Genomic DNA, 26,651 nt, shown 5'->3' on the forward strand with positions numbered 1-26,651 from the left:
GACTGTCTACAAAAAAAGAAAATCAGATAGGATCTAAAGTCCACTAATACAATATACAAAATACCTAGATACAATACAATTAAAAAATCCCTCATTATCAAGAACCAAAAAATTACAACTTGAAAAAGAAATGATAGTCAACAGACACCAACACCAAGATGAATCAGATGTTGGAATTATCTGGTAAGAATTCCAAAGCAACCATCAAAAAATACTTCAGGGCTTCCCTGGTGGCGCAGTGGTTGAGAGTCCACCTGCCGATGCAGGGGACATGGGTTTGTGCCCTGGTCCGGTAGGATCCCACATGCCGTGGAGCGGCTGGGCCCGTGAGCCATGACTGCTGAGCCTGCACATCTGGAGCCTGTGCTCCGCAACAGGAGAGGTCACAACAGTGAGAGGCCCGTGTACCGCAAAAAAAAAAGAAAAAGAACATGCAAAAAAAAAAGATCATAAAAAAAATACTTCAATCAAAATAACAAATTCTTTCAAATTAACTGATAAAATGGAAAATCTCAGCAAAGAAGTTATGAAAAAGAACAAAATGGAAATTATAAAATTGAAAATCATTAAAAGCAAAATAAAATACTGGATGAGCTCAGTAATAGAGATGACAGAAGGCAGAATCAGTAAACTTCAGTACACAGCAATAGAATTTACATAATCTGAACAATCTAGAATAGACTCAAAAAAAAAAAAGAGAGGAAAGAGAGAGAGAGTTGGGATAAAAAATATTCGAAGATATCATGTTTGAAAACTTTCTCAATTTGCTGAAAGATTTAAACCTACATATTCAAGAATCTGAGCAAACTCTAAGTGGGAATAGCCCCCCCAAAATCTATTTCAAGATATATTAAAATTAGACTTTGAAAACTAAAAACAAAGAAAAAAATTTGAAAGCAACCAGAGAGAAATGACACATTACTTATCAATTGAACTGAACTCCAATTTTAATTGTACATCAATTCAAATGATAGTGAATTTCTCATCTGAAACACAGAAAGCCAGAAAAAGGTGACACAGAATTTTTCAAGTGCTGAAGGAAAAGAACAGTCAACCCAGCAAAAATCTCCTTTGGGAAGGAAGACAAAATCAAGAAATTCTCAGACAAAGTAAAACTAAGACTTTGTCACTAAAAGTAAACATACACTCAAAGAATGGCTAAAGGAGGTTCTCTAAACAGAAAGAATATAAAAACAGAAGAAGACTTGGAACTTTAGAAAGGAAAGAACATCGGAATGGATAAAAATCAGGGCAACTATAATAGACCGTTCTCATGAATTTCTTAAATTATATTTGATGGTTAAAACAAAAACCAATACATCTTATGTGATGCTTAATATATGTAGAAGAAATACTTAATAAAATTATATTTTAAAAATCGAGAAGATAAAGTGATCTAAATGGAAATAACATTCACTTGAACAGATAAATATTTCACTTGAATGGATAAAACATTGAGACAAGTAAACTGTAATAAGTTATAGTCTGGAATAGAAAAAAATATGTTTTCCTGAAACTCGAAATCTGCTCATCAACCAGAACACACTCAGTGGACTGTACATAGATAAGAAATGCAACTTTATTGTGTTCACACACATAAAATAGTCATTCTGGTACTTATTGGATTGCATTGGATCAGAGAGATCTCCTTTGGCAATGCAAGTTGGAGATGGGAGTGGAAGTGATGGGGCTTGAGAAAAGTGGATGAGTTCCAATGTCTGAATTCCTTCTTAAGTTCCACAACAAACAGACTTCCAGCTCAAGTTTGAACTCATCTAAGGAGAACTGTCTCTGTCTTCCCTAGGTATTTTTACTTTTGATTTGCAGTAATATCCTTGAGCAACTCAAATCCAATCCTAGTATGGGTTCAGTCCCACCAGGAGGCAGAAGCAGGAATTAATTTTGCTGCCATAGGCCTGGTGTCTGGATTCCTAATTATAAGTCATAAGTAAACACATCTCTGATAGATGGAAGCCTTCCATATTCCTTTGCCATGCTGTGTAATCACGCAAATCTAAATCCATCCCCAGATAGCCAAGAGTCTAAATCCAGACCAGGCATCCACTCTGACCCCATTACCCAAGTACAATTTAAAACACAGTGTTACTTTAAGCAAACAATTTTTTTGAAGTATAGTTGATTTACAATATTATATTAGTTTCGAGTATACAGCATAGTGATTCAATAATTTTATAAATTATATTCCATTTAAAGTTACTAAAAAATAATGGCTATGTTTCCCTGTGCTGTACAATAATATCTTTGTTGCTTATCTATTTTATACTTAGTAGTTTGTATCTCTTAATCCCATATCCCTATCTTGCCCCACCCCCCTCCCATCTTCCCACTGATATCCACTAGTTTCTTTCTATGTCTGCTAGTCTGTTTCAGTTTTGTTATATACATTCAATTTATTTTTTAGATTCCACATATAAGCCATAACATACAGTTTTTCTCTATCTGACTACATATTTCACTAAGCATAATACTCACTAGGTCCATCCATATTTTTTAAATGGCAGAATTTCAATTTTTTTTCATGGCTGAGGAGTATTCCAGTGGTATTCTTCTTTATCCATTTGTCTGTTGATAGACACTTGGATTGCTTCCATATCTTGGCTATCATAAATAATGCTGCTATGAACATTGGGGTGCATGCATCTTTTTGAGTTAGTGTTTTTATTTTTGGACATATACTCAGGATTAGAATTGCTGGATCATGTGGTAGTTCTATTTTTAGCCTTTTCAGGAATTTCTATACTGTTTTCCATAAGTGAATGCACCAACTTACATTCCCACCAACAGTGAACAAGGATTCCCTTTTCTCCACACGCTCATGAAAATTTGTTATTTGTATACTTTTTGATGTTAGCCATTCTGATAGGTGTGGGGTGATATCTCATTGTGGTTTTGATTTGCATTTCTCTGATGAATATCAAGGGGGAAAGGGGTGGGGTGGGAGGAATTGAGAGACTGGGAATTACACATATACATTGTTGATACTATGTATAAAATAGACAACTGATGGGAACATACTGTATAGCACAGGGAACTCTACCTAATGCACTGTGGTAACCTAAATGGGAGGGAAGTCCAAAAGGGAGGGGATATCTGTACGTATATGGCTGATTCATTTTGTTGTGCAGTGGAGGCTAACACAACATTGTAAAGCAGCCATACCCCAATAAAAATTAATAACAACAACAACAACACAATGTTGAGCATCTTGTCTTGTGCCTGTTGGCCATCTGTAGGTCTTCTTTGGAAAAATGCATGTTCAGGTCATCTGCCCATTTTTCAATTGGGTTGTTTGTTTTTTGTTGTTGAGTTGTAAGAGCTGTTTATATATTTTGGATATTAACCCCTTGCTGGTCATATTATTTACAAATATTTTCTCCCATTGTCTTTTTGTTTTGTTTATGGTTTCCTTTGCTGTGCAAAACATTTACATTTAATTAGGTCCTATTTGTTTGGTTTTGCTTTTATTTCTTTTGCATTAGGAGACAGATCCAAAAATACATTGTTACAATTTATGTAAATGAGTGTTCTGCCAATGTTCTCTTCTAGGGGTTTTATGGTTTCAGGTCTTACATTTAGGTCTTTACTCCTTTCTAAGTTTACTTTTGTATATGGTGTGAGGGAATGTTCTAATTTCATTTTTCTACACATAGCTATACAGTTTTCCCAGTACCACTTATTGAAGAAACTGTCTTTTCTCCATTGTATATTCTTGCCTCCTTTGTTGTAGATTAATTGACAATAGGCATGTGGTATTATTTCTGAGCCCTCTATTATGTTCCACTGATCTATGTGTCTGTTTTTTTGCCACTGTCATGCTGTTTTGATTACTGTAATGTTGTGATATAGTCTGAAGTCAGGGAGCGTGATACCTTGAGCTTTGTTCATTTTTTTCCCAAGATTTCTTTGGCAATTCAGGGTATTTGTGGCTCTGTATAAGTTTTAGGCTTATTCTAGTTCTCTGAAAAATGTTGGTATTTTAATCAGGATTGCATTAAATTTGTAGATTGCTTTGGGTAGTATGGACATTTTAACAATATTAATTCTTCCAATCCAAGAGCTTGGGATATCTTTCCATTTCTTTGAATCATCTTCAGTTTCCTTCATCAATGTTTTATAGTTTTCAGAGTATAGGTCTTTCACCTCCTTGGTTAAATTTACTCCTAGGTATTTTATTCTTTATGATGTGATTTTAAATGGATTTTTTTTTTGTTGTTTTCTCTTTCTGGTAGTTCACTATTAGTGCATAGAAAAGCAACAGATTTCTTTATGTTAAATTTGTATTCTGTAACTTTACTGAATTCATTTGTTAGTTCTAATAGTTTTTGGTGGAGGCTTTTGGGTATTCTATATATATATCATGTAATCTGCAAATAGTGGCAGTTTTACTTTTTCCCTTCTAATTTGGATGCTTTTTATTTCTTTTCTTGTCTGATTGCTGTGGCTAGGACTGCCAATACTATGTGAAATAGAAATGGCAAGAGTGGGCATCCTTGTCTTCTTCCTGAATTTAGAGGAAAGGCTTTCAGCTTTTACTGTTGAGTATGATGTTAGCTGTGGGTTTGTCATAAATTACCTTTATTATTTTGAGATATGTTCCCTCTATAGCAGCTATAATGTGAGTTTTTATTAAGAATGGATATTGAATTTTGTCAAATGCTTTCTCTGCATGTATTGAGATGATTGTGTGATCGTTATCTTTCCTTTGGTTGATGGGGTGTATCACATTGATTGATTTGTGAATATTGAACCATCCTTTCATCCCTGGAATAAATCCCATTTGATTATGGTGTATGATCCTTTTTATACATTGTTGGATTCTATATGCTAATATCTTATTGAGGATTTTTGTATCTATATTCATCAAGTACATTGGCCTGTTGTTTTCTTTTTTTGTAATGTCTTTGGTTTTGGTATCAGGATATTGGTGGCCTTTTAGAATGAATTTGAGAGTGTTCCATCCTCTTTAATTTTTTGGAAAAGTTTGAGAAGAATATGTGTTAGCTCTTGTTTATATGTTTGGTAGAAGTCCCCTTTGAAGCCAGCTAGTCCTGGACTTTTGTTTGATGGGAGTATTTTTAATTACAAATTCAGATTGGCTGTTTCTTCCTGACTCAGTCCTGGCAGGTTGTATGTTTCTGGAAATTTGTCCACTTCTTTTAGGTTGTACAGTTTTTTGGAATATAACTGTTTGTTAGCAGTTTGTAGCATTCTCTTATGATTTTTTAATCTCTGTGGTATTGGCTGTTATTTCTCCCTTTCATTTCTTATTTTGTTTATTTGGGTCCTTTCTCTTCTTAATGAGCATGGTTAAAGGTTTATCAATTTTGATTATCTTTTTAAAAAATCCATCTCTTGGTTTTGTTGATCTTTCCTAACTTTTTTTTTTTTGGTCTCTATTTTATTTACTTCCTCTCTGATCTTTATTATTCCCTTCCTTCTGCTGACTTTCAACTTTGTTTGTTCTTTTTCTAATTCCTTTAGATGGTAGGTTAGGTGGTAGTTTAGGTTGTTTATTTGAGATCTTTCTTGTTTCTTGAGGAAGACTTACATCACTGTAAACTTGCTGCTTAGGATGGCTTTTGCTGAATTCCATAGGTTTTGGAAAGTTGTTTCCATTTTCATTTGTCTCGAGCTATTTTATGATTTGCTCTTTGATTTCTTCATTGACACATTGGTTTTTTAGTAGCATGTTGTTTACTCTTCAAGTGTTTGTGCTTTTCCCATTTTTCTTTCTATAATTGAATTCTACTTTTATACTGTTGTAGCTGGAAAAAATGCTTATACTTTCTACCCTCTTAAATTTGTTGAAACTAGTTTTGTGACATAGCATGTGATCTATCCTGGAGAATGTTCCTTGCACACTTGAAAACAGTGTTTATTCTGCTGATTTTGGATACAATGTCCTGTAGGTATTTATTAGCTCCAACTGGTCTACTGTGTCATTTAAGACTACTGTTGACTTTTTTATTTTCTGTCTGGATGATCTGTCCATTGATTTAAGTGAGGTGTTACATCCCCAAATATTATTGTATTATGTTCATTTCTCCCTTTATGTCTACTAATATTTGCTTTATATATTTAAGTGCTCCTGTATTGGGTGCATATATGTGCATATATGTGTGCATATATCCTCTTCTTGTATTGATCCTTTTATCATGATACAATGCTATTCTTTGTCTTTAGTTATAGCCTTTGTTTAAAGGTCTATTTTGTCTGATATGAGTATTGCTACCCCTGCTTTCTTGTCATTTAGTTTGCATAAAATATCTTTTTCTATTTCCTCACTTTCAGTCTGCATGTGTCTTAGCTCTGAAGTGAGTTTCTTGTAAGCATAATGTTAATTCAATCAACCACCCCATGTCTTTTGATTGGAACATTTAGTCCATTGAGATTTAGAGTAATTTTTGATAGGTGTTTACTTATTGCCATTTTATTACTTGTTTTCCAGTTGTTTCTGTAGTTCTCTGTTCATTTGTTTTTGTTTATTCTCTTGTAGGTTTGAGGTTTTTTTTTTTAGTAGTTTGTTCATTTCTTTTTAGTTTTTGTGTATGTATGTGTAGGTTTTTGATTTGTCGCTCCCATGGGGTTCATATACATTGGCCTATAACTATATTTACTTGTTTTAAAATTTTAGTCATTTAAGTTCAGACACATTCTAAAAGATTTGCCTTTATTTTACTCCCCTTCTCCACATTTTATGCTTTTGGTGTCATATTTTACATCTTCATGTTTATCCCTTCACTGTTTATTGTAGTTACAGTTGCTTTAAATTTTTTTGTCTTTTGATCTTCACACTAGCTTATTTAAGTGGTTGATCTTCAGTCCTTATTATATATTTGTCTTTCCTAGTGGGATTTGTCCTTTCCTATGGACTCTTACTTCTTGTTATAGCTTTTTCTTTTCAACTTAGAGAAGATCTTTTAAGATTTCTTTTAGGGTAGGTTTAGTATTATGTACTCCTTTAGATTTTGCTTATCTAAGTTCTTTATCTCTTCTTCAAGTCTGAGTGATAATCTTGCTGGGCAGTGTCCTAAGCTGCAGGTTTTTCCCTTCCAGTACTTTGAATATATCATGCCACTCCCTTCTGGCCTGCAGTTTCTGAAGAAAAATTAGCTGATAGTTTTGCTGGGATTCCCTTTTATATGACTCTTTGTTTTTCTCTTGCTGTCTTTAGAATTCTCTCTTTAACTTTTGCCATTTTGATTATGATATATCTTTGTGTGGGTCTGTTTTGATTCATCTTATTTGTGACGCTCTGTTCTTCCTGTACCTGGATATCTGTTTCCTTCTCCAGCATTGGGAAGTTTTCACCCATAATTTCATCAGATACATTTTTGACCTTCCCCCTTCCCTTCTCCTCTGGGACCCCTATAGTGTGAATGTTGGTGCACTTGATGATATTCCCTTATAATGTGAATGTTGGTACACTTGATGTTATTCCAGAGATCTCTTAAACTCATTTTAAAATTTGAGTTCTCATTTTTTAAATTTTGTTTTAAAAAGTTTTCATTTTTTAAAATTTGTTTTTCTTTTTGCTATTCTGATTGGGTGATTTTCATTATTGTGTCTTCCAGATCACTTATGCATTCTTTTGTATCATTTAGTCTGATGTTCATTCTGTCTAGTGTGTTTTTCATTTCAGTTATTGTATCCTTCAGTTTCAATTGGTTCTTTTTTATATTTTCCAGTTCCTTGTTAAAATTCTCACTGTGTTCACGTATTCTTTCCCCTAATTTAGTTAGCATTCTTATTACTAATGCTTTGAATTCTTTATCTGGTAGATTGTTTATTTTATTATTTATTTATTTTAGGGATTTAAAAAAATATTTATTTATTTATTTTTTGGGGCTGCGTTGGGTCTTCGTTGGTGCGTGTGGGCTTTCTCTAGCTGCAGTGAGTGGGAGCTACTCTTTGTTTAGGTGCGTGGACTTCTCATTGCAGTGGCTTCCCTTGTTGTGGAGCACTGGCTCTAGGTGTGCGGGCTTCAGTAGTTGTGGCACACAGGCTCAGTAGTTGTAGCTCACGGGCTCTAGAGCACAGGATTAGTAGTTGTGGCACACGGGATTATGTGGGTGGTATGCGGTATGTGGGATCTTCCCGGACAAGGGCTCAAACCCACGTGCCCTGCATTGGCAGGCAGATTCTTAACCACTGTGCCACCAGGGAAGCCCTATTTATTTTTTTCAGTTTTTTTTTTCTTGCTTCTTCAAATGAGATCAGCTCCTCTGTCTTTTCATTTTGCTTAACTTTCTCTGTCTGTATGAATTTAGGTTTAACAGGTACCTACTGCAGTCTTGAAGGGGTGTCCTTGTGGGGGAATGTCCATATACAGTCTGCATGTGCCCATTGCCTTTGGTGGGAGAGCTGGATTTGTCATGAACAGACGTTACACCTTTCCTCAAGGTGTGCTGGCATCTGTCACCTTGGTAGGAGTTGGAGCTGGAGATGGAGGAGCTAGGGCCAGAGCCATGTGTGAGCCAGGGCTTCCTCTGTGCTCAGTGGCCATTCCTGTCCTATCAGGGGTGGGGCTTGGTCCCTAGTTGATGGAGCAGAAGCTCCGAGGATGAGGTCCAAGCTGGTTTTGTTAGCTTTAAGTATGTATTCTCCTTTCTCCCAGCACTGGTACCCTTGTCCCAGAGGGCAGCAGTCCTGGAGCAAGAGGGGCTTGTGCAGGCTCTGTGCTTGTGATGGGTGTGGGCTGCACTGGGCTAGCCACAAACAGAGGTCTGGGCTGCCTCAGATGTGCTGCCTGTGCAAGCACCAGCAATGGCAGCCCCCACTGCATCTAAGACTCTTTTGCCCCTTATAGCAGATCACTCCTCCCAGCCTCTGCTCTCACTGCCCTGTTGTGGAGCTGTGCTGCTTGGCAGGCAGGGCCTGCATGGGCTCTTAGTGTTTATCTGGGTGGGAGCTGTGGAGGTTTGGCCTCCTTCAGAGATCTGGACTACCTCTTACGCACAGCCTGTGTAAATGCGAGCAATAGCCACTCCCACTGTGCTAAGATGCCACCCAGGTCCAAGTCACCTGTGTCCCATGGCTGAGCTCTCACCCCAGTTGTGGTAGCCCATGCTTCAGTGGGGAGGTACAAGGTAAAGGAAGTGGGGCTGGAGCATTTGCTTGGTTCAGGTTGGGGTGCACTGCCACGGTGGTCATGGGAAACTGCTTCAGTCTGCTTTCTCCACCCTGCCTGGGTGTGAGCAAGTGTGTGCTTTGCTCCTCACAGCAGAGTCCAGGCTTCCCACGGCCCTCCTGTTAGTCCCAGTGACCCTCCCACCAGCCAAGGGGGCATGTATTCCTTGTGTTGGACCCCAGGATTTGGGCGCCCTCTATGTGACTTGAACTGCTCACTCCCCAGGGTGGATTTCCACCTGTGTAATCTCCCTTTTCCTCTGGGGCACAAGTCCTGACCTGATCTCTTCTCTTTCCTTCCTGCCCTATTCCATTTGGATCTTTCCTAAAGCCTTGGTTGTACAAGAGTCTTTCTGCCAGCTTCTTGTTAGTTTCCAGTGAGATTTGTTCCACGTGTAGACGTATGTTTGATGTGTTTGTGGGGGGAAGTGATTTCCATGTCTTCCTACTCCTCCATCTTGATTGATCAAGTTGAGCAAACAAGTTTTAATTTAGGCCTTAGCACTAATGCCTGTTTTGTCCTGCATTTGTCAACCAGGCTAGACTACACACAGTTTACGAGAACTGCTTTTATTTTTCTAACTTGAAGTTCCTTTCCCCAAGCCATATCTGATGATCATGGTTTTTAGGAACTTATTACTTTCAGAGTGAGAGAAGGATGAAGATAGCATCCCTTCTGGGGTTTGGAACAGAGCTGGTTAGAGTAATGTTTCCATTTCCCTATGCCTTCCTGGTCCTCCTAGGCTTTGCAATTAGAGCCAACAAAGCAGTAACATTGGAGGAAGATAGAAAAGAGGAGAATAATATAAATCCATCCAAATAGGGACTCTCAGGCATGGCAGAGAAGCAGGGATAGCTCTTTAATTTTTGACTGTTCATACCCAAAGCTCCTCCCCCAGTTATCATAGCACAACTGTGTGTCTAGGAGGACTTCATTATGTCCTTGGATTTTCCTTCTTGGAGGGGTGGAATGAGATGTGAAGGTCTTAAAACTCTTCTATGGCTATGGTTTTCACACTTTAGTGGAGCACTGTGCTGGGCATTCTGCTTGGAATCAAGGAGACTGACATTTCTTCAGAGAAATCTTACATAAATAAAACAAATAAGATAGTCTTTGAAATGGGAAGTGGGGATCTCAAATTCTTAATTTCTCAGCTTTCTCCTCCTCAGGGCTCCAATGAGGCAACTTCTTAGACCACAAGTTCTTCATAGTAAAGCTGCAAACCACTAAATTAGAAGTAAGACAATATGGTGACACAGAGGCCAAGTTTTCTGCCTCCTTCTCCTGATGAGCTTTGTGGGCTACCCCTCTAGAGGCCTGCTCAGGATTACTACCCTTTAGCTCATGGGAGGACTGACCCCTACCTCACTTTCTGTCAACCAGGTATTGGCTAGGGTCCTACTCCCAGTGACTGATTACTTGGTATATGTAGCTGTTAACCTGACTCAGGAGAGTCATTTATGGTATAGCACTGCTCTGTGCTCACCATCCTTGGGTCTAAGTTGGCACTTTGGACTCTAGTTTTCAGTCTTAAAGGCTGCTGGTCAGTTTCTCCAGATATTAACCCAGAAGGTTCCCGTATTATTTTCTGCTTGGAGCGGTCCAGGCATGCTTTGTGTGTTTGAACAAACTCATGTTGTGATAGTCCATTTCTTCCATGGATAGCTCTGAGATGGCAATTTATTCATAATATATTGAGGCAGAACTTGTAACCCAATGGTCCTAATTCTGCTCCTTGAGGGTATCACGGAACAGCATACATTTCTTTCCTGCATGACAAACCTCATGTCTTCAGGTATCTGAAGACAGACCTCATATCTTCACTGAGCCTTATCTTTTCATATTGTATATTTTCTTTTCAGGATACATTTATCATTTTATTTTTAATACTACATGGTAAAACTTGTTTATCTGATAATCTGCAGAAATTTTTTTTCTATTCTTTTTTTTTTTTTTTTTTTTGTGGTATGCGGACCTCTCACTGTTGTGGCCTCTCCTGTTGTGGAGCACAGGCTCCAGACGCGCAGGCTCAGCGGCCATGGCTCACGGGCCCAGCCGCTCCACGGCATGTGGGATCTTCCCGGACCGGGGCACGAACCCGTGTCCCCTACATCGGCAGGCAGACACTCAACCACTGCGCCACCAGGGAAGCCCTGTTTTTCTATTCTTAAAAAAAATTCCTAAAACCTTCAAGAGCCAGAACTTCTGTGAGAAGTTCTATAGGAACTTCAGAGTAAGATAAATTTCCTTGGCAACATCATCCTCTGCTTCCTTATTTGGCTACTCTTCTGGACCTGGAGCAATAATTTGATCTTGATTGAGAGAGACATTTCTGATTCCTGAGGGACTACATATAGTATACGTATGGAAAGGGAAGTGTCAGTTGGTAGTGACCTGCACACTATCTGAGGTGACACTTCTGCCCACTCTACATCCACCAATGAATTGTGCTGATGGCTACTGCCATCATGGCTGGCCTCCTTTCCCAGGTTCTGGAAGGAACATCTATTAATGTTTGTTCATCCATATTCTCCTCGTGGATGAATACCCTTCCAAATGAAATAGACTTTTTGCCTCCCCAGTATCCACACAGTGGCTAATATGAAATAGACATTCAATAAACAGTTGGTGATTGAATGAAAAGGTAAATAAAGAAAATCCCCAAAGTCGTTCTCTCTTCTTCTTCTCCTTCTCTTTCCTCTCTTTATCTCTGTGTCTGTCTCTTTATCTCTCTCTCTCTCTCTCTGTCTCACACACATACACATACACACACACACACTTACCTGGGAGTGTCCAATTATGCACCAAGGTCCATGCACTGATCCCTCCCCTCACCAACTCAGGGTCTTAACATCATGTCACCCAGTTTACAGATTTCCTCTGACAGTGTATGCTGATTACAGGATCTGAACTCTCCTGCTGTTCTGAGTAGCCGAGTCCATTTATTCCACTTGCAATAACTGATTTCTATTTTGTGCCTCCCAACCCCTGTTGGTCCCAGTTTCCTGTCCCCAGCAGATTCTGAACAGGAATACTTTTGTTTTGAGCCCTGCTACCTACAGTTGAATCTCCTTAGTTGTAGCTACCTAAGCCTCTGCTCAGGTAGAGCAGAGCCTTGTTTTTCATTCATTCATTCATTCATTCATAGGGCAAACATTTACTGTATGCTTACTCTATTGCTGAGAAAACAATAATGGATAAAATAGTGTTCCTTGCTCAGGAAGCATAGGGTCTAATGGCACCCCACTTTCCTGTGAATGCCTTCACCTGTTGTGTGCTACTGGAACCTTCCTTGAGAGTTTACCCTGGTTCCTACTGAGTCTGTCTATTTTCTGGATCCTAGCCCCATCCTGTTTTCCCCTTACTACTACCCCACTGCTGCTGCCTAGGTCTTCTACCTGACCCCTGTGAGCCCACCTTGGAAGCCTGTGCTCACTGAAGTCAGCAGTAAGCTTCCATGGCTGCCCAAGACCCTACGGGGGCATCATCATACCTCATGTAACTGACAGGTTTCCCACAAACATTCACACACGCAGACATACACACAGACACACGTGTGTGTGTGTGTTCATAATGCTTGCTCTATTGTACTCCATCAGAAAAGAGGATTTTAGTTATATATCAGTTACCTCTTTGATTCTAAGACTTCCTGTTACATGCCCCCAAACATTTACACTTGCATTGACTAGGTGACTGGGGTCTCTTAGGAGTTCCTGGAATATATGGTGACAAGTGCCTAAGATGCAAAGCTCAGCTCACTGGTTCTGTGTCTGGATATGAATATGAAAAGGACACATTTTTTTTCTTTTTTTCCTAATTCCATATGATCACATTGAATGTACCAGGGTACATATTCTTGTCTTAGCCTCCTGGGTTGAAATGCTGTGCTCATGCATAATCAGATAAGGAGAAATGGGCTCCATTCTCATTTTGAAACTTAATGCACCTGGAACAAAGAACCTCTGATTCTGCTTACCATCTGCTGGGGGATGAGAAGGCCTCCCACTGCCCCATTTACCACACTTAAATTGAAGGGTGAACTCCCAGCAGGTGGTCGAGAGCTTGGATCCACAGCCCAGGTGTGGATTTCACCCTCAAATGCCCCACATGAAGTTGACTCCCTACATTTGGGCACAGAGTGAAATTTAATTTCTGAGTAGGAGGACTGGTAAAGAAGAATCAATGTTCTGTAAACCGTAGAATAAAAGACAGAGACAAAAAGACAGATAATAAGTGTATGTTTTATTTAATAATGTTCTCAGTAGTTTCAGTCATTTTTCTGTAATTTTCATGATGAATGCAAGTGATACTTTTCTGCATATCCTTAGTATTGAGAAAACAGGCTGGGGAAATAATTTTTTAGTCAAATATGAAACTGTACATGATTCTAATACCTTGGAGGAGATTTCCTTCTACTTTCCATTGTTCTGTAAATGAAAAGTAAATTATGCTTTGTTAAAAAACTTTCCGTTGAATAGTTTTATAGCAAATGTTTCATTCACTTCAATAAATAAATGTACAATATTTTTTGAAAATTGAGACTCAGGCTTTGTAAAATTTTACTACTCCACCAAATTAGTCTCTTGGTTCTTATTCTGCAATAGAAAATTATACATTTTAACTTTTAGTTAAGTAGCACTTAAATAAAATGTCTAATTCCCTTACAAGCCTTTGTGAAGCATTAGACCTGAGATGCACAAAGGTAGTTAATGTTAGAAACCTAAAGGATTTTTAATGAGTATGCCTCATTTTAATGAGAGGTGCCATCTTAATGAGCAACAGCATGGTTGAGTGGATAGAACACTACTTTACAAATTAGGCTTCTTGAAGCCTCCTCACAGCACTTCCAATATATCACTTTGTGGCTCTTTGTTGATGCCTTACCCTCTCTGGGCATTTGATTTTTCTTTTGTAAAATGGAAATAATAAATGCTGATGTCCACAAAGCTCTCAAGAATGCTAAAACAAGAGGAATTTTTTTTGAATTTCACTTTATATTTTTTATACAGCAGGTTCTTATTAGTTATCTATTTTATACATATGAGTGTATACATGTCAATCCCAATCTCCCAATTCATCCCACCACCACCGGCCCTGCCCCCGGCACTATCCCCCCTTGGTGTCCATACGTTTGTTCTCTATATCTGTGTCTCTATTTCTGCCTTGCAAACCGGTTCATCTGTACCATTTTTCTAGATTCCACATATATGCGTTTGTATACAATATTTGTTTTTATCTTTCTGACTTCATTCTTATGACAGTCTCTAGGTCCATCCATGTCTCGACAAATGACCCCATTTTGTTCTTTTTTATGACTGAGTAATATTCCATCATATATACATACCACATCTTCTCTATCCATTCGTCTGTCGATGGGCATTTAGGTTGCTTCCATGACCTGGCTATTGTAAATAGTGTTGCAATGAACACTGGGGTGCATGTGTTGTTTTCAATTATGGTTTTCTATGGGTATATGCCCCGGAGTGGGATTGCTGGGTCATATGGTAATTCTATTGTTAGTTTTTTAAGGAACCTCTATACTGTTCTCCATAGTGGCTGTATCAATTTACATTTCCACCAACAGTGCAAGAGGGTTCCCTTTTCTCCACACCCTCTCCAGCATTTGTTGTTCATAGATTTTCTGAGGATGCCCTTTCTAATTGATGTGAGGTGATACCTCATTGTAGTTTTGCTTTGCATTTCTCTAATAATTAGTGATGTTGAGCAGCTTTTCATGTGCCTCTTGGCCATCTATATGTCTTCTTTGGAGAAATGTCTATTTAGGTCTTATGCCCATTTTTTGATTGGGTTGTTTGTTTTTTTAAATATTGAGCTGCATGAGGCTGTTTATATATTTTGGAAATTAATCTTTTGTCTGTTGATTTGTTTGCAAATATTTTCTCCCATTCGGAGGGTTGTCTTTTTGTCTTGCTTATGGTTTCCTTTGCTGTGCAAAAGCTTTTAAGTTTCATTAGGTCCCATTTGTTTATTTGTGTTTTTATTTCCATTACTCTAGGAGGTAGGTCAAAAAGATCTTACTATAATTTATGTCATAGAGTGTTCTGCCTATGTTTTCCTCTAAGAGTTTTATAGTGCCTGGCTTTACATTTAGGTCTTTAATCCATTTTGAGTTTATTTTTGTGTATGGTGTTAGAGAGTGTTCTAATTTCATTCTTTTACATGTAGCTGTCCAGTTTTCCCAGCACCACTTTTTGAAGAGACTGTCTTTTCTCCATTGTATATCCTGCCTCCTTTGTCATAGATTAGTTGACCATAGGTTCGTGGGTTTATCTCTGGGCTTTTTATCCTGTTCCATTGATCTATATTTCTGTTTTTGTGCCAGTACCATATTGTCTTCATTACTATAGCTTTGTAGTATAGTCTGAAGTCAGGGAGCCTGATTCCTCCAGCTCCACTTTTTTCCCTCAAGATTGCTTTGGCTATGCCAGGTCTTTTGTGCCCCATACAAATTTTAACATTATTTTGTTCTAGTTCTGTAAAATATGTCATTGGTAATTTGATAGGGATTGCATTGAATCTGTAGATTGCTTTGCGTAGTATAGTCATTTTCACAATATTGTTTCTTCCAATCCAAGTACATGATATATCTCTCCATGTGTTTGTATCATCTTTGATTTCTTTCATCAGTGTCTTATAGTTTTCTGAGTACAGGTCTTTTACCTCCTTAGGTAGGTTTACTCCTAGGTAATTTATTCTTTTTATTGCAGTGGTGAATGGGATTGTTTCCTTAATTTCTCTTTCTGATCTTTTGTTGTTAGTGTATAGGAATGCAAGAGATTTCTGTGCATTTATTTTGTATCCTGCTACTTTACCAAACTCATTGATTAGCTCTAGTAGTTTTCTGGTGGCATCTTTAGGATTATCTATGTATAGTATCATGTCATCTGCAAACAGTGACAGTCTTACTTCTTTTCCAATTTGTATTCCTTCTATTTCTTTTTCTTCTCTGATTGCCATGGCTAGGATTTCCAAAACTATGTTGGATAATAGTGGTGCGAGTGGACATCCTTGTCTTGTTCCTGATCTTAGAGGAAATGCTTTCAGTTTTTCACCATTGATAATGATGTTTGCTGTGGGTTTGTCATATAGGGCTTTATTATGTTCATGTAGGTTCCCTCTATGCACACTTTCTGGAGAGTTTTTATCATAAATGGGTGTTGAATTTTGTCAAAAGCTTTTTCTGTGTCTATTGAGATGATCATATGGTTTTTATTTTTCAATTTGTTAATATGGTGTATCACATTGATTGATTTGCATATATTGAAGAATCCTTGCATCCCTGTGATAAATCCCACTTGAACATGGTGTATGATCTTTTTAATGTGTTGCTGGATCCTGTTTGCTAGTATTTTGTTGAGGATTTTGCATCTATATTCATCAGTGATATTGGTCTGTAATTTTTTTTTTTTGGTAGTATCTTTTTCTGGTTTTGGTATCAGGGTGATGGTAGCCTCATAGAATGAGTTTGGGAGTGTTCCTTCCTCTGCAGGAAGGGAGTGTTCCTTCCTCTTCCTACTTTTGGAATAGTTTGTGGAGGATGGGTGTTATCTCTTCTCTAAATGTTTGATAGAACTCACCAGTGAAGCCATCTGGTCCTAGACTTTTGCTTGTTGGAAGATTTTTAATCACAGTTTCAATTTCATTACTTGTGATTTGTCTGTTCATATTTTCTATTTCTTCCTGGTTCAGTCTTGGAAGGTTATACATTTCTAAGAATTTGTCCATTTCTTCCAGGTTGTCCATTTTATTGGCATAGAGTTGCTTGTAATAGTATCTTATGGTGCTTTGTAGTTCTGTGGTATCCGTTGTAAATTCTCCTTTTTCACTCCTAATTTTATTAATTTGAGTCCTCTACCTCTTTTTCTTGATGAGTCTAGCAATCAATATTGTTTATCTTCTCAAAGAACCAGCTTTTAGTTTTACCGATGTTTGCTATTGTTTTCTTTGTTTCTATTTCATTTATTTCTGCTCTAATCTTTATGATTTTCCTTCTACTAACTTTGGGTTTTGTTTGTTCTTCTTTCTCTAGTTCCTTTAGGTGTAAGGTTAAATTGTTTATTTGAGATTTTTCTTGTTTTTTGAGGTAGGATTGTATTGCTATAAACTTCCCTCTTAGAAAAGCTTTTGCTGCATCCCATAGGTTTTGGATCATCACGTTTTTGTTGTCATCTGTCTCTAGGTATATTTTGATTTCCTCAGTGATCTCTTGGTTATTTAGTAACGTATTGTTTAGCCTCCATGTGTTTGTTTTTTAGTTGTTTTTCCCTGTAATTGATTTCGAATCACGTAGCACTTTGGTTGGAAACGATGCTTGATATGGTTTCAATTTTCTTAAATTTACCAAAGCTTGATTTGTGACCCAAGATGTGATCCATCCTGGAGAATGTTCTGTGTGCACTTGAGAAGAAAGTGCAATCTGCTGTTTTCAGAGGGGGAATGTCCTATAAATATCAATTAAATCTATCTGGTCAGGCTTTCCTGGTGGCGCAGTGGTTGAGAGTCCGCCTGCCGATGCAGGGGACATGGGTTCATGCCCCGGTCCAGGAAGATCCCACATGCCATGGAGCGGCTAGACCTGTGAGCCATGGCCACTGAGCCTGCGCGTCCGGAGCCTGTGCTCCGCAATGGGAGAGGCCACAACAGTGAGAGGCCCGCATAAGGCAAAAAAAAAAAAAAAAAAATCTATCTGGTCTATTGTGTCATTTAAAGCTTGTGTTTCCTTATTAATTTTCTGTCTGGATGATCTGTCCATTGGTGTAAGTGAGATGTTAAAGTCCCCCACTATTACTGTGTTACTGTTGATTTCCTCTTTTATAGTTCTTAGCATTTGCCTTATGTATTGATACGTGCTCCTATGTTGGGTGCATATATATTTATAATTGTTATATCTTCTTCTTGGATTGATCCCTTGATCATTATGTAGTGTCCTTCCTTGTCTCTTGTAACATTCTTTATTTTAAATCTATTTTATCTGATATGCATATTGTTACTCCAGCTTTCCTTTGATTTCCATTTTCATGGGATATATTTTTCCATCCCCTCATTTTCAGTCTATATGTGTCCCTAGGTCTGAAGTGGGTCTCTTGTTGACAGCATACATATGGGTATTGTTTTTGTATCCATTCAGCGAGCTTGTATCTTTTGGTTGGAGCATTTAGTCCATACACATTTAAGGTAATTGTCAATATATATGTTCCTGTTACCATTTTCTTAATTGTTTTGGGTTTGTTTTTGTAGGTCCTTTTCTACTCTTGTGTTTCCCACTTAGAGAAGTTCCATTAGCATTTGTTGTAGAGCTGGTTTGGGGGTGCTGAATTCTCTTAGCTTTTGCTTGTTTGTAAAGCTTTTGATTTCTCCATTGAATCTGAATTAGATTCTTGCCTGTAGAGTAAGCTTGGTTGTAGGTTCTTCCCTTTCATTACTTTAAATACATCATGCCACTCCCTTCTGACTTTTAGAGTTTCTGCTGAGAAATCAACTGTTAACCTTATGGGAGTTCCCTTGTATGTCATTTGTCAATTTTCCCTTGTTGCTTTCACTAATTTTTCTTTGTCTTTAATTTTTGTCAGTTTGATTACTATGTGTCTCAGCATGTTTCTCCTTGGGTTTATCCTGCCTGGGGCTCTCTGTGCTTCTTGGACTTGGGTGGCTATTTCCTTTACCATGTTAGGGAAGTTTTCAACTATAATCTCTTCAAATAATTTCTTGGGTCCTTCCTCTCTCTTCTCCTTCTGGGACCACTATAATATGAATGTTGGTACATTTAATTTTGTCCCAGAAGTCTCTTAGGCTGTCTTCATTTCTTTTCATTCTTTTCTCTTTATTCTGTTCTGTGGCAGTGAATTCCACCATTCTGTCTTCCAGGTGACTTATCCATTCTTCTGCCTCAGTTATTCTGCTATGGATTCCTTCTAGTGTATTTTTCCTTTCAGTTATTGTATTGTTCATCTCTGTTTGTTCTTTAATTCTTCTAGGTCTTTGTTAAACATTTTTTGCATCTTCTAGGTCTTAGATCATCTTCACTATCATTATTCTGAATTCTTTTTCTGGAAGGTTGCCTATCTCCATTTCAATTAGTTGTTTTCTGGGGTTTTATCTTGTTCCTTTGTTTGGTACATAGTCTTCTGGCTTTTCATTTTGTCTTTCTGTTAATGTGGTTTTCATTCCACAGGCTGCAGGATTGTAGTTCTTGCTTCTGCTGTCTTCCCTCTGGTGGTTGAGCTAACTAAGAGTCTTGTGTAAGCTTCCTGATGGGAGGGACTGGTGGTACATAGAGCTGGGTGTTGCTCTGGTGGGCAGAGCTCAGTAAAACTTTAATCTGCTTATCTGCTGATGGGTGGTGCTGAGTTCCCTCCCTGTTAATTGTTTGCCCTGAGGCAACACAGCACTGGCGCCTACAGACTCTTTGGTGGGGCTAATGGCAGACTCTGGGAGGGCTCATGCCAACACTTACTTCCCAGAACTTCTGCTGCCTGTGTCCTTGCCCCCGCAGTGAGCCACAGCCACCCCCCACCTCTGCAGAAGACCCTCCAATACTAGCAGGTAGGTCTGGTTCAGTCTACTATGGAGTCACTGCTCCTTCCTGCTGGGTCCTGATGCACACACTACTTTGTGTGTCCCCTCCAAGGGTGGAATCTCTGTTTCTCCCAGTCCTATCAAAGTCCTGCAATCAAATTCTGCTGGCCTTCAATGTCTGATTCTCTGGGAATTCCTCATCCTGTTGCCAGAGCCCCAGGTTCGGAAGCCCATTGTGTGTCTCAGAACCCTCACTCCATTGGGTGGACTTCTGTGATATAATTGTTCTCCAGTTTGTGAATCACTCACCCAGCAGTTATGAGATTTGATTTTATTGTGATTGCACCCCTCCTATCTTCTCATTGTGGCTTCTCCTTTGTATTTGGTTGTGGGGTATATTTTTTGGTGAGTTCCAGTGTCTTCCTGTCGATGATTGTCCAGTAGCTAGTTGTGATTCCAGTGTTCTCGCAAAAGGGAGTGAGTACATGTCCTTCTACTCCACCATCTTGAACCAATCCCGAAGAGGAGCTTTTTAAATGTAAATGATATAAGAAATAATCATGGATCTACCTAAAACCTACCAGGGACATTCAACAGATTTCATTTGTGAGACCATTAACCCAAGTTAGAATTATTTTAGATCATGGGTTATTCTTTGTTCTATATTTGTGATATTATTATTTTGATTGATATTTTGGAACAGGTGTGGAGCAGGAAAGGAAGAAGGAACAACTGAATATACTGAAACAATTATTTTTGCTTCCAAATGTAGGATTGCATCTTATTCAAAATAGTGAGTAGAATTCATGCACTGCCTGACATGGTATGCTATGAGAGGTCCAGAATCTTCACAAAGCCTCAAGTCTGGCTTTTTCTTAGAAGAAGATGGGGAGACTGTGGTTGCTACTTCATGTCCTTTTTGGTACTTTGTAAGCACAGAGAGGGCTCCCTTCTGTACTCTTCATCTTACACAGCAACAAAAAAAGGAGGAGAGAAGTGTTATCCTAAAAGCTGTGCCCCCTGAAAACTGTATGATCATGGTTGGTGGGGTGGCATAGGGCCCTGGCACTGATTTCCTCACCAGCAGGGACAGGAGCTGTGGGACCTACTTTCTGGAAAGCCACAGACCTTCTAATGGTATGGCTAGGTCAGGCAAAAAGTCAGTTATGGTTGCTTGGGGAGGCAGAAGAGATGGTTGACAGTCATGGGGAATATGAAGTATTGATTCTTAGGTGAACAGGAAATAGGGAAGGAGGGGTAAGCACTGGTGAAAACTGAAAGTAGGTCTAGTGCTGGGCTTTGCAGTCAGACCTTGAGCTTCCTGGAGAATAGATTTTTGAGGTCCTACAAGTCTAGACCCAAATCCTTGTTCCATCATTTACTTGACAGTGTGATTTGGGGAAAGATATATCACTCCTCAGATTCTCAGTTTCTGTTTTTGTAAAATGGATTGAATAATAATTGAGGAGTCGAGAAAATAATGTTTGGAAAGAGCTGAGTCTAGTCCCTTGACTTTTATTAGTATTGGAAGGCAAATTGTGGCTCCAGTCCAAGAAGATTGATGACCAGCTGCTGAATGTTCAGTCACTTTCACTTATGGTCAGAATTGATCCTGAGAACAAAAGAAGGTGGGAGTAGTAGATAGGTCTGAGCCAAATGTGTGGAGTGCTACAGAGCCTGGGAAATAGTCAGAGGCTGACTGTGTGAGCTTTGTTGTGCATATGTGGCCAGTTTTACCTTCATCTCAAGAATGAGTTCCTGTCTCAGTTACCTTTGTACCTCCTGTACCTAGCAAAGGACCTGGCACAATATATAAATAATTATTTAACAAACCAAATAAAGCAAGATTATGGTACCTTAAGTGGGATGGGTTGCATATCCTCTGACACAGGCAGAACCAGAAGAACTCTGGCCTTCCTCATTTCAGTCTTAAAAATGTGCTTAGTTTAATCACTCAGCCCTGCTCTCAGACACATAGCTCCAACTTTGATTTTATATATTATGAGACTCTCAGATTAAGGAATGATCCCCAGAGTAGCATGGAAATATATGAAGGCATCAGGTGGGATCCTACAGGATATGCCTGCCTATGTCCAGTGGAGTATTAGATTGTAGACAATGAACTATTCCAGAGGAATAATGGATAATCCATCTTCTATTGTATATCTGCTTCTCCCTAGAAATTTGGCATCTTTTATATTTCTCTATAATTGGTAGAACTAAATTTATAAACAAAATTATTCATGTAGTTATATGATATTTTTCAGTATCTTTTATGTGCTATTCCTTATACATGATGTACTTGAGTTATTGGGCTGGGTTTATCATAGGGAGATATCAGAAGTGTGTGCCCAGAACCCAGTTTGCAAGGAGCTCAGGAAATCTTTTGTTGGGCTCAGACAGAATGCATTTGCCTCCATATGTTTCTTGGAGTCTTAGCTCAAACATATCAAATTGTTCAAGGAGAATTTTATTTCCTGGTTAAAGCCAAATCAGAAGAAATCATCAGGTGTTGAATGGTTTCTCTATGACGGTGTAAATCTCTTGTGAATTCCTAGTCATGAGGGGGCACATTTACCCAAGGTTTATCCCAGGGGTACCCAAAACTTGACTCAGATTTTTTTTTTAACATTATACAGAGTTCAACAAAACTAGATTGCTTTTAAACAGAATTCCTAAATGAACAAATTTTGACTGTTGTACAAATGCAATGGGGAAATTTCTTAATTAAAAATGATTTCTGGTCTTAGATACCATATTTAAAGAAAGTCCACAAGCCAAATATGGGTCTTTGTAGCATGTCAAAAACAGGGCCAGTATGGGATAGACTGGCCATCCTTGGTGCCTATCAGTTTTCATTTGCTCCTTTGAAGTGATAAAGGTCTTGGGCATAGAAGTATCTACCCAACTAGAGAATTATCTGAAGCATTTTGCAGATTTGTATGGCTAGGCACTATTGCCCTAGTTTCTTAGATGGACCCAGAGTAGTTTTAATCTATGTATTTATAGCTGTTTTAAATCACCAATTTCAACACATTTCAGAGACTCTGTGTGGCCAGACCTTCACTGACTTTAGATATCAGACCCAGAGCACCTGCAGGAACCCAGTGCTCTAGAGTGAAGAGCTGATAACACATCTTATCTCTAATGCCTAACTTAGAAGACAATCATATGTGTTGAACAGTCGGTCACTGTCCTCCACTGTGGTTTTTTCATTGCCTTCTATCATGCTTCCTGCTGCTTGAGAAGCATGGTGTTCATGACTGTCCTCAGTCCTGGGTCTGATATTATCCTTGGTTACCTATTAAAGACTCAAGGTGTAACAACCTCAATTCAATAACTATTTATGATTCACTTAATACGTACCATGAAGAAATCTAAAAGATGCAATGCAAAGGACCATCTTAGGTTCCCCGGGAAATAAACAGAAGTACTATTGAAATATAGTCCATGTTTTAGAAAAGCTTACCATTCTAGGGAAAGGAACAAGGCAAATTTGAGAAAGCATGTAAATCATAATAGTCAATATTAACTAAGAAGAACAAATCATGTGGCACAGGAAATGTTATTGGAAACCAGAGAAGGGGGAGGAGGAGAGGGTTACCTGGATGAGTTGAGACTTGGTCTGGGCGCTGATGAGGGCACAGAACTTGAATAGAGTAAAAGGGTAATGTACTGTATAGAGGTACATCGCTGATCTCCACAGGCCTTGTTGTGGGGAACTGGCCTTTTCTCTGTGGAAGAACTCCATTACCCTAAAAACATTCCAAGGTTAATGGAATTACCTGTGTGAGACTTTCCATTAAGACTAGAAAGAGATTAGTTTTTTGCAGTCTTGCTGTCAGTGTGGTACAGAGAATCCAAAGAGAAGCAGCCTTCACAAGTTCACGTGGCTTTTCATGGACAGAACCAGAGTCCTCCGTTCCCTATCTTAGCTGCATTATCAAATTGTCCAGCTTCCCCAGCAGTGTGGTCCACTGCCCCATCACTCCCCTTTAGGAGGCCTAGGTAGTCATCTTAATTGGCTGTTACACTATTAATTCTAAAATTCTGATTTTCCTCTGGGATATTGGGATTTCCAAAGGAATATCTTTCTATGTTGTATTACATCTATGATGTAATATACATGAACCTAAAGAGCCTCAAATGTTTCCTGAAGCATATCAACTGTGGCCTCTCCAATTAGTTTGGCTGAACAGCTGGGATTCTTGACAGCTTGTCCACTATCTAGTGCATCACAACAGGGCATCAGGACAGTGGGACAGAGAAACTAGGAGGTAGAATTTGACTGTCCCAAAGAATTGTAAGTTAGTTCATAAGAATAAATAAGTCGAATGTGGTAACACACAATCAAATCAGGTATTTGTGCCATTTATATACATAGATGGCTTTCTGGGTTTTATTACAAAGCTAACCCTAAACTAAGTTTTTTTTTTCTATATGATTTACACATTTTCCTATATTGCTTTATAAGTATTTTAAGTGTCTGTGTGTGTGTGTGTGTGTGTGTGTGTGTGTACTTGTGTCCCTGTGTGTGTGTGTGTGTGTGCACTGCTTTCTTGGCTAGCCTATAAACTCCTTGAGGGTAAAAATTAGATCTTTTGCAATCCCTCATAGTGCCTATCAGATGGATTTAGATTCTAGTAAGAGCATAACTGTAGACTAGTTTAATTCATAGAGAATTTGTTTCTGATTCCTCGCTTTATTACATCTACCACTCAAACTCTACTTTATCTCCTTCAAAAGCTTTCTATTTCTTTCTCATGTTTCATTTCACGCTCAGTGTATGTGTGTATAACCAGTCAACTTCATCTCACTTCTTTTAATTTCCTTGTGTGGGAGCCATTTTAATAGTATTTGTTTCAAGTGAAGGTCCGTTATTCAAAGTAAACACACAAAACTTGGCTAGAGAAAACTATTTGAATAATATTCGTATAGCAATAAAACCTTGAAAATATAAATATAAAATACAATACCCAGGGTTAGTAATGTTATTCACACACTTTGCTAAGTGCTTTTGGGATAGAATATAGCTAATCATAGAAGAATCATCATCTATACGCCACATAAACATCTTTTGTCTGCAGAACTCAAAGAAATTTACTGAAGATAATTGTAATATTTATTCATAATAACCATCCTTTTCTCACCAGTTTTTAATGTCAAAACAGAGATGGGTCAAATATGCAATTAAGTTTTTGACTGAAGACTCCAAATGTTTTTTAATCCTAAAATATAGATAGGGTACATGGGAAGACATGCCCTATTTATGGGTAAATATGGAAATTCATCTCTCCCTCCATTCCTGCTAGCTAGCTACTCAGTGCAGTTAGAGAACAGAGTTTTGTTATTCATCATTACAATCTCAGTGGAGAAGGCAGGAGGATGTTTCTTCCTCCCAGGGAAGCTATTTTGAGCGCCAAGACATTGTGAAACCATTAGATCATAGATGTTAATGATTGTGGACTTATGGTCTGGGAGGGGGTGGGGACACGAATTCTAAGGAAGGTGTTACTCATCTCATTAAAGATGACAATCAGATTGCTTGGAGAGTGCTTACTGAGTGACAGGATCTTTTAAGAAGAGCACTGATCTTAGAGTCCAAGGGCTGGAATTTGGAACCTGTGCTCTGAGCTGTGCTATATTCTAGCCATGTGACTTAGGCAATGATAACGACCATAAATAAAGTAAAAGCTATACATTATGAAGTGGTTTCTATTTACCAGGACCTTCCTTCTGTCATTATAACCCTGTCTATGCCACCAAGTGGTAGGTATTATTTTCTCTGTATTACAGATGGGGAAGTAGACTCAGAGTGGTCCAACAACTTTCTAAAGGTCCATTGGCAGAGCTGGGATTTAAAATAAGGTCTATTTAAGGCCAAAGTCCAGGCTTTTTCTCTATTGGACCATGATGCCAATAAGGCATCTCCAAGTCATCATGTTTTTAGCACTTACTATAAGCCAGTCAACCTAAGTGCTTAACATATATTCATTTAATCTATAAAAAAATACAAAAATGCTATGAGTCTGGTATCACTTTCATCACTCGTAAACTGAGAATGAGAGGAAAATTACTTGCTCAAATTCATAAATTTAGTACATGGCAGAGATGAACTAATTAAAAAATATTCTCCAATTATGTTGCTCTTTTTAAGTTATAATTCCTTTCTTTAACCTATAGTGTCACATTTGACATTTATAACTCTCCTGGGGCGGTAATCAAGCTTGGTATTTTTTTCTCCATTTTAAAGGGAAGGGAAGGACTCTGTAGGGCATCATTCTGGGTTTCTCCTGCTGTGCTAGTTTCTCTTCCATGTCCCCTGGCTGTTCCTCTCAATGTTGAAGGATTATCTCCAACCCTCTTCTCTATTTTAACTTTGCCCACTATATCTCCCCAAGGGAATTCTTCTAGTCCCATTTTACTGAATGAATTGATGACTCCACATCGATGACAATAAATCTCTACTTTTCTGACTTTTAAGTTGATAACTATCAAATCTCTACATCGATGACTCCCTCTAAGTTTGGGACACCCACTCAGCATCTCCACTTGACTTGAATGTCTTGAAGGCACTTCAGACTCAACATGAGCAAGAACAAATGATTGTTTTTCCAAATATCTGTTCAAACCAAGACTCCCACACTCTTCTCTGGCTCAGTAAAAGGCACCATCTCCACCTAATTGCTCAGGGCAGAACCTAGGAGACATCCTTAATTTCTCTCTTTTCTTCATTTTCCATATGCAAGCCATCGCCAACTTTTGATAGCTATGCCATTGAATTCAGACCACTTCTTATTGCCCTCACTGTTATGTCCTAGGTCAAATCCCCGTTATCTCTTACTGTGGAACTGCAAGAGTCTCTTAATTGGTTCCTTGTTATCACTCTTGCCCACCTATATAATTCATTCCATGTTGAGACCAAGATAATATTGTTTCGTATTTCATAAGTCCTGTCATATAA

The sequence above is a fragment of the Lagenorhynchus albirostris genome, chromosome 2 (assembly GCF_949774975.1).
Source record: "Lagenorhynchus albirostris chromosome 2, mLagAlb1.1, whole genome shotgun sequence".
Taxonomy (NCBI): domain Eukaryota; kingdom Metazoa; phylum Chordata; class Mammalia; order Artiodactyla; family Delphinidae; genus Lagenorhynchus; species Lagenorhynchus albirostris.